Here is a 10053-nt window from a genome sequence, read left to right on the forward strand (position 1 = left end):
ATTCCAAAGCGCTCCCAATTCAATACAGTGAAGATGCATCTTTGAATTGTGCAGACAGACTGGCTATTGGAGGGGTGTTCAGCGATTATAAACGCCCAGTTCCCACTGGGCGAGTGAGGAAAGCCACAGTGACACGTTGGACTCGATTTCTTTGAAAGCCACCCAAATCCGCTTGACGATGCTTTGCGTTCAGACATTCTGAGCGGCCAAAGCGAGCCTCCACCGTCCCGTGCTTTTTCTTCGATTCTTGGCCGCCGAAGACAGCAGGTATTGATTATCGGATGTTGGAGTATTCTCGCCAGGGACCCCGTGAGACTAAAAAATACACGAATGCCATGGGACGTGGATGACGTGTCAGCGAGCGGTACACGTATCCGATCGTGTCATTCGAGCAGACCGGAGGTTGTGGTTGTTTGAAAGGACGATATTGGAGACGTGGGTGTCAAGGAGTGGGGATGCTTTCTCTGTCCTCAGTTTAACTTGTGAACGTAGGTGTGAAGTAGCTTTTAGTTACGCCGTAAGGCGTTTCCCTCTGAGATCCATCCCCCATTTTGCCTACGTGTCTTCCTCTTACGCCGTACGATGAGATGTTAGACGATTACAAACACCACAACCGTCGATCAAAAATGTCACTGAGGCGGTTCGGGTAATGAAGAGCGCGGAGTGCCAATCGCCGGTCCGGGTAATGAAGAGCGCGGAGTGCCCATCGCCATTCCAGAGGTAGGGTTTCTCCAATGGTGTTCTCCAGGCGGGCGTCAGGACTTGCCTCCTCTGGATCCCTCAGGAGATTTGAAGATGATGTGACCGCTACCAAATATCTCGATCATCCCTGTTGCTGTTTCTAGGGTTAGATCGAACGATCCAGGTGAGCGCAGGTCAGTTCAGGTGTAACTACCCCTGCCCCCTCCACCGTTTCATCGGGTCATTTGTCATGCATACTCAGCTCTGTAAACCTCTGTTGTGTGCAATATCAAACCCGTGTCCGAATTGACCTTTGTCTCATGCTTGGGGGGCATTTTCATTGTCATTCAGCTTTCTGATTAGCAATTGCTCAGGTTTATCTCTTATATTTTCGTTCCATGAACCCCTTGGGACTTCTTTTGCAGAATTTCTAGAGAGATTGGTTGTTCGAAATCACTGAGAGGTAATTACTCTTATGTACCCTGGGTTTCTTCTATACATATTTATAAACTTTGGGGTTCGTAACTTCCTCTAACCCTCCATTAAATTTTGTTGCAGGTTTGGGCAAGGACCCAGATTCCCTTGCTATGCTCGAATACCAAGTTCTCGATGTCGCCGAAGTAGACTTCCACGAACTCCAGTCATCATGGTATTCATATTATTTTCAATCCTCTCTTCTTTTAAACAAGGAAAGGTTATTTTCCATCTTTACGCATTTTCTTATGGCAAGGTTAATATCTCTCGGTTTCCATTGCGGCATCAGACCATTCACCAAAAGAAGTATTAAGGTAAACAATCCCTTTTTACTCATGTACTGCTTTCATTCCAGGTTGGAATTAGTTTGTTAAATTGTCATTAGCTTTTATTTATAGCTTAGGATCCAGAGGAACTCTGGCTGGTGTACTCATATTGGTTGCTTTCAAATTCTTGACTTTGTACATCCCAGCGCCAGATTCTTACATTGAATCCTTTGCTACCAGGTACTACTTCGATTGTTCGACTGGTCGACCATCTCGTTAAAGCTTGCTGGCACAAATTTTCTGAGTTCTTATAGCTCGCTACAACTTGTTATTTAATGTTGTAACTCTCAGCATTAGTTGTCAGTGATGTCTAGGCCAGAGCTGTTAGGGTTGAATCTCAAATTTCACTTCACGGGAGGTTGCTATGCGCTGTATCATGTCTCGAGTGTTGGACGTGCAAGGAGCCAAAACAGAACTAGAAAATCAGTTTCACCTCCTTTTTTCACTTCCAGCCACAGGAAAATGCTCTAATATTGTGTAGGTGATTGTGTAGGTAAAGAAGAATGAAGGAGGTGAAATTGTCGTTTCTCCAATTTTAGTGTTCTTCTTTTATACCACAAAGGTCACAGGAAAAAGGGAAGAACGTCAATTTTGGTGTTCATCTTCTTCTCCAAGTCCATCTACCGCTGTCACTATTCTGTCTGCTCGAGGAAAAGCTGTCGGCACTCTAAACCACTTTGCTATAGGAGAAGCTGCCGGCACTGCAAACCACTTTGCTATAACAAGACACCAAGCTCAAGAAAGAACATATCCACTGTATCTGCTATCTGCTCTACTTTGTATTTTGCCATTGGCATGTCTACTTGTAATATTAGTGTCTATGTAATACATTGTGATTTCGATGACATCAAGGGACGTAATGAGAAAGCTGTAGTTCTAACTCCTAAACTACTATTTTATGTGTGTTGATTCTTGAATACTCCAATTTCTTGTATGTTTGATGTAGGAATTAGTTGCATCAATATTAATATTTTGTAAATGTTCTAAATTTTTGAATATATATATATATACTTGTCACATTTCGAATGTTGCTGTGTCCTGTGTTGGACGCTCGTATCCACGTCTCTTGCATGTCCCAAGTCCTGGTGTTGTGCGACCTAGAATCCCATGATGAATTGAATCACAGATCCATTTTTAATTTCAAATGAGTAGAATTGAAAGAACATTTGATGTTGAGTCTCTCCAAGTTGTTTGAATCAGTTGTTTTCTTTTGATGCATTGTATACTTGAGATTCAAAGTACTTGAATAAGTTTAAAAAATTTATATGCAGAAATCTTCCAAACTCATCTCTTAAAGGGGTTCTAGCACCAGAATTGGCCCTTCTAGCTTCGCTGCAGACACTGTAAGTGCCTATTACTCAAATGAAGCTTGCACATGAGCCAAGTTTTTGTACAGTTATATGTTAGTGTAGAAATATGAATATGTTTGCCGAACTGTTGACATGAACAACCTCGAGCAAATTGGTATCTTATGCAGGAACCTTCGTGCAAACAATATCCTGGGTACCATACCGAGAGAACTTGGTCAACTAAAGAATCTACAGAATTTGGATCTGGCTTTGAATTGGCTTAGTGGTGCCTTTCCCAATGAAATTGGAAATTTGTCAAACATTGCCATAATGTAAGATAAATCCAATCTGGTGCACTTTGATCGAGCCCAACGCTGGATATTATTAACAAATGCATTAGCATGTCTCCCTTTTGATTATTTTAAATGCACTCGCATAAGTATATACCTTCTTGTGCAGATCCCTGGAGGGCAATAATTTGGCAGGCACCATACCTCCAGAACAGCAGTTGACTCGGTTTTGGGTGCCAATTCCAACAACTTGGGTAAAAGTGAGCTTACAGTTAGCCATTTGAACAAGCTGTTCCCATGGCCAGATTACGCAATTTGAAAACTTAATGTGTACAAGATCAAAATTCATTCAGTAAATAGCAACTTTGAGCATTGAAATAGATAATAAGAGCAAGAATTGAGGTGGGGTGTGAAAATCCCATAACTTCAAGTCATAGAGCTATTGGCTCTGAGCACCATGGATCCCTCAATTATGAAAAGTATGGAAGTAAAGTTAGATAAACTACCCAGCAAAGAGAATTTTCAGGCTCCTGATCTGCGCAAAGCATTCCAAGTAAGTATGCTTTTCTACCCTTGGTACAGACTCCAGAGTAGAACATTGGAGATCTTCAATTTCAAATTTCAATCCCAATGATTTAAGTATTATTTACTGAACCGAGTAGAGAGAATTTCATACTAAACCCACCGCAGTAAATTTTACTTGAAGAAAATGCTGATCCTCCGACTGCTCTGTCTCTTTATATTGATATCGGAATCCCAATTTCTCTCACCTATTAATCTTGATATGCATGCAGACTTTATTCAAAGGCAGATCATTTAGAGAGTTTACAAGTGGAGCTTTGTCCAGGGCCAAGGCTAAAACTGCAGTGGGTCCTTTGGAAACTATCTGGTAACTTTTCTTCATTCATTCTTCGTTTTATTCAGAGACAAGATGAAATGTTTTTAATCTTTTTATTGGAAATTTCAAGTTGCATTATGCAGACAGCATGGTGCTTACTCTATAAAGTCCAAGATCCTACTGGAAGTTACTGCTTAGTAATGGGCAAAATGGAAAGAAAACTCTTTTCTTTTTTTTCAATATCTATTATTCTTAGTATCCATTTAGGGGTTGGGGGTGATGGGAGGAGGGTTCGGTTCCAGACATTTTTTTTCTTCCTGTTCTTACTGTTTTTTAGGTCTTGGGCTTCCTGAAATTTATAAAGCCTTTTATCTTTTGGCAGCAGAAAAGCCATCATTCAAATTAAGTGTGGCTGATTACAAGGAACTAACTAGAGATGATGCAACGCGGAAATGGTCATTTTCTCATGGGGTTGTTAACAGCTTGGACTGCTCAAAATGTAAACGTTAGAAATACTGATCGAATCCTCTTGAAACAGAAGTTCCAGCTGGCTACGAGAATCCTTGGGTCTGGGAAACCGTGGGTTGTCAGATGAAAGCAAGGGAATTTGGATGGTGGAGGATGAATGCTGGGACGAAAATTACCCACTGTCTCTTCCACAGTGTTATCTCGCTTGACCTCTTCTCAATGTTCATGGGATGCTGCAACCATGGTGGGGTGGTGATGATGCTTCTGCATCATTGAACTTGGTGGGAAAAGGTGCTTTTGAAGTAATCTGACTGTTGACATCCACTTTGAATTTGAAGTCAATATCTCTAAACGTTGTATGCATGGCATTGGATAAAGGTGACAGTTACTTGGAGGCTAATTCTCATTTTGTCGGTGTTTTTTATTACTTGGAATTTTCTGAATTGGTTGGCCTTGGGAATCACTCCTGCTCAGTTAATTTTCTTCTACACTTGTCTCCATAACCCACAGAATTCAAGGCACTACAGTCACAAACAAAATTTTAAGAGTTTCTCATCATTGCTTTTGGAGATTTACATGTGGGTCTGCAGATTTGAGGTGTTTGAGAGCAGATTTGCACAAAGAATTTTAGCAAATTAATGATTATAAGAGCTCATCTGAACATTAGCTTGATGTCCCATCAATTTCTCAGCAGAATTTAGGTGTAACAATTGAATTACAGTAAACTAATTTTCTGATACCAAGTGTCTTTGTTGGTCAAAGTCATTTTTTTTGCACTTTAGATCACATAAGGATCTCTCCTGAGGGCAGAAAAGCACTAGCCCAAAGTGCAGAGGGAGTATACAATAGGTGACAATGTACCCTCCCTAGTTCCCTTTTAATTGGATGGCTTCTAAGTGTTAATTGTACAGAGAACTTGGAACTTGGGAATGTATGGCTTTGTATATGCAACCATTTGCCCTATGAAGCTCTATAGTTGGATCTTCTATGCCTGGCTTCAACCTTGTAAAATTTTGAGCAATCCAATTATTTATCAGGAAAATAACACTTCTCAAACTACATTTCTCTAAAGTTTGTTTACAGAATTTGCAAATCTTATTGCACTCCGAAGTTGCAGGATGCTTTTTTTGCTTTTGTCAAATCTGCAAAGCGCACAAAAATTTCGACCATGTTTTGGCAGGTGCCTAGAACTCACCCACTATGTCACTCTTAAATTGGTGAAAGTCAGTTTGTGTTTCCAGGGAACCTTTATTTTCCCTAGAAAAATGAGGGCAATCAGATGATCATTGTATCTAGTTGCATTGATAATAGAGAGTCAATTTAGAACACAAAAAATAGTGTGCACATTCTAGAGCAAACCACTTTGCTATAACAAGACACCAAGCTCAAGAAAGAACATATCCACCGTATCTGCTATCTTCTCTACTTTGTATTTTGCCATTGGCATGTCTACCTGTAATATTAGTGTCTATGTAATACAATGTGATTTCGATGACATCAAGGGACTCAATGAGAAAGCTGTAGTTCTAACTCCTAAACTACTATTTTATGTGTGTTGATTCTTGAATACTCCAATTTCTTGTATGTTTGATGTAGGAATTAGTTGCATCAATATTAATATTTTGTAAATGTTCTAAATTTTTGAATATATATATATATCCTTGTCACATTTCGAATGTTGCTGTGTCCTGTGTTGGACGCTCGTATCCACGTCTCTTGCATGTCCCAAGTCCTAGTGTTGTGCGACCTAGAATCCCATGATGAATTGAATCACAGATCCATTTTTAATTTCAAATGAGTAGAATTGAAAGAACATTTGATGTTGAGTCTCTCCAAGTTTTTTGAATCAGTTGTTTTCTTTTGATGCATTGTATACTTGAGATTCAAAGTACTTGAATAAGTTTAAAAAATTTATATGCAGAAATCTTCCAAACTCATCTCTTAAAGGGGTTCTAGCACCAGAATTGGCCCTTCTAGCTTCGCCGCAGACCTGTAAGTGCCTATTACTCAAATGAAGCTTGCACATGAGCCAAGTTTTTGTACAGTTATAAGTTAGTCTAGAAATATGAATATGTTTGTCGAGCTGTTGACATGAACAACCTCGAGCAAATTGGTATCTTATGTAGGAACCTTCGTGCAAACAATATACTGGGTACCATACCGAGAGAACTTGGTCAACTAAAGAATCTACAGAATTTGGATCTGGCTTTGAATTGGCTTAGTGGTGCCATTCCCAATGAAATTGGAAATTTGTCAAACATTGCCATAATGTAAGATAAATCCAATCTGGTGCACTTTGATCGAGCCCGATGCTGGATATTATTAACAAATGCATTAGCATGTCTCCCTTTTGATTATTTTAAATGCACTCGCATAAGTATATACCTTCTTGTGCAGATCCCTGGAGGGCAATAATTTGGCAGGCACCATACCTCCAGAACAGCAGTTGACTCGGTTTTGGGTGCCAATTCCAACGACTTGGGTAAAAGTGAGCTTACAGTTAGCCATTTGAACAAGCTGTTCCCATGGCCAGATTACACAATTTGAAAACTTAATGTGTACAAGATCAAAATTCATTCAGTAAATAGCAACTTTGAGCATTGAAATAGATAATAAGAGCAAGAATTCCCATAGCTGACCAATCTCATAGACAATCAGTGAAACCAGTGCAACCAGGACCTCCCTCAAGCCAAAGAAGAAGTGGATCATTTGCTGGATTACTTTCTGACTTCACAGAATAGTAGAAAAGTTCTCTTCCATTGGCCTCACTAACTGTCACATACCTGCATGAATATGAAGAAAACACAAAGACTTTCATGCAGTTAATTGTTCATCCAATAGAATATAAGAGTGGTAGAATCACATCTGTAAGCACTCCATATAACAATTTTCGCTCCTAGTCTTTTACATATTTTGAACTCTCCATGCAACAATTTTGACTTTAATATTTTTTAGCTTCAATTGTCACCAAATTTATTAAGTATCCATAGAAATTAAACTCTGTTCAAACATATTCACAGTCTGTGCATAACAATTAGATATCTGTATATCTTTTATGTTTTTCTGTCTTTCTTTGTCATATAAGCATGCACTCTACAAGCTATGAACATTCTACAAGCTATGAACTCTTTGGTTATGTTTTTAATCTTTGCATAAGTACACAGCTAATTGTTTATTTACAAACAGGGGCAAATTCATGCATGCTATTTTTGAAAATTTTTGAAAATGACTGTGTTAATGAATAAATATTCTTTCCAGTGAAAAATCTGGCACTTTGAATTTGTTACTTTCAATTATTGTTACATTTGAACATGAACTTTATTCATGAATAAATATACTTTACCTTGGATAGATATGGCACTTACCCAGCATATATCTCATAACTAATATTGCCATGATATCCTGGAAAGGACTCTACTCTGGCATTTGCAGGTGCTGCCTTGCAAGTCAGCTGAAGTGAGGTGATAATTAGAGATATAATTACATGGGTAGTGAATAAATTAACCACAAATTGCATGGACTTCGTCAGGGAAGACATTGTTATGGAAATACACCCAACCTCACTTCAATTAAAAAGAAAACCGTGTGTCTATACATATATATTTCTCGAGTGCACTTCTAATAGGCCTCGAAATGTTTTGATATATATGGACAGTTCATTAAAGACAGCGATAATTCTTATTTAAAATGATTCAGTTATTTTCATGACTCATTTGAACATTTAAAGATTATGTCAAATCGTACGTATCTCTATCAGTGTGAATATCCTCAAGCTAAGTCAACAGAATATTTTCTACATTGCCCCTTCAAGATGATCAAACGTTATCTTCTCTACCTGCCATTCATTTCAGCCCGCCAGCCGGTGTAAAGACTTCTTGTATCCATGTAATGCCTGGAAAATAGCATCCACGTCCATATCCTGGAGCTTATCTGATTGCCGATTTTTTGAATATTTGGCAATTGGATGGACAACGATATGGGAACGGTTAAAAATTTCACGATTTTTATGTCCGCCTGATTATTAAATATTTGGGGAATCTGCAATCCAGATAAAACACTTAGTCAAAAATTTGACTGCGCCTCCAAATATTTGGGGATTCTGTAATCGAAATAAAAAATGTTGTCAAATATTTAACTGCTCCCCTAAATATTTGGGGAATCTGCAATCAAGATACCATACAAGGCTGTACCCAAATCCAAAAGTGAGAACACTAATTAAGTTGTTGGAAAGAGGATCCACAGTTGGATATTTATGCCATGGGATGTTAGGCAAGCTACATAATTTCTGATAACCAGTTCCTCATTTTTCAGATTTCATAGTTGGAAATCATGTTTTGTCTTTGTATCGAAATGAATGGCACTGAGAGCTATGAATTTCACCTAGAGTACTCAGAAGCATTTTGAATACATTGGTGTTTCATCTAGAGTGTAAGTACTCGGTACAAGTTAGCTTCATGTTCTCACCCATAATGTTTGCCTGGTTCGTGACCAACATCATGATAGGATAGTATAATATTGTGAAATATTATCCTAGAGCATTCAAGGCATTCAACCCATATTATATAGCAAAGTACTCGGTACAATTAAAGTTAGCTTCATGTTCTCACCCATAATGTTTGCCTGGTTCGTGACCAACATCATCATAGGATAGTATAATATTGTGAAATATTATCCTAGAGCATTCAAGGCATTCAACCCATATTATATATACTATTACTTTCATGAATATCACTAATAAGGATGGGTGATGCTTGTAGGTTTAGTCTTATGTATAACAGGTATTGATTATTCGCATGATGATATGTGTCTCATTTTATCATATAGTATACTTGGAACTGTTTTCTAACTGAATTGATAAATCCATACCAATGATTTTCTCAAACAAAATTCGTAACTTCATCCCAATTATTTATGTTAAAGCTATACAAATAGAAACACTAACATCAGTGCTTTGTTCTGGTTGGATCCAGTGCGGAGGCCATGTTTGCAGACTTGGGCCATTTCAACAGGAAATCAATCCAGGTCCAAGCTATATGTCAAGGACATAATTATTAGTATTTCATCATACCTGCGTGCTTTACCCTCAAGTTTTAGTACCATAATGAGAAATTTGGGTTTTTCGTTGCAGCTTGCTTTCTGTGTGTTGGTTTACCCATCTCTGCTTATCACATATACGAGACAAGTGACTTATTTGATAGAAAACCCAGGGGACATAGGCTCTACATTTTACAAAGCAATACTACAGCCCGTGTATTGGTTAATGTTCATTGTTGCCACTTTAGCAGCCATTGTAGCCAGTCAAGCATTGATTACAACAACATTCTCAATCATAAAACAGTCCATGGCTCTTAGCTGCTTCCCTTGATCTTATTTTCCACCACAGGGATGAAAAATGTTGCCTTATTTAATATCATAATGTACTGATATTCAGTATATAATGAAAATTCTAAGCATTTACCATGTTTTAAATATGCATTCATTTTTAAATTTATGGAATTTATGGTAGATTATCTACGTATGAATCATGATTTGAAATCTTGGCATTGTAGAAGAAGAATACCAAAGTTTTGTTATTTTTAGGTTATCATTAGATAGCAAAAGATGGACAAGATATTACAATGTGTTTTTAAATTATGTTTTGGAAGAGATAAAAGTTTTGATAGCGTTTTCAATTTACTTCAGTTTTG

At 38.1% G+C, this 10053-nt stretch overlaps 1 long non-coding RNA gene across 1 annotated transcript; it reads left to right on the top strand.

The window, feature by feature from the left end:
• Positions 1–4562: 4562 nt before the first annotated feature.
• Positions 4563–6841, top strand: LOC149171343 (uncharacterized). The gene is made up of 4 exons (XR_016259016.1): positions 4563–4744; positions 6288–6358; positions 6493–6636; positions 6764–6841. It is a non-coding gene; the product is annotated as an uncharacterized LOC149171343 (long non-coding RNA).
• Positions 6842–10053: the final 3212 nt, after the last annotated feature.

Source organism: Pinus tabuliformis, chromosome 4_2 (assembly GCF_031772625.1).
Source record: "Pinus tabuliformis cultivar Carrire ecotype Pingquan chromosome 4_2, CPIR1, whole genome shotgun sequence".
NCBI lineage: Eukaryota > Viridiplantae > Streptophyta > Pinopsida > Pinales > Pinaceae > Pinus > Pinus tabuliformis.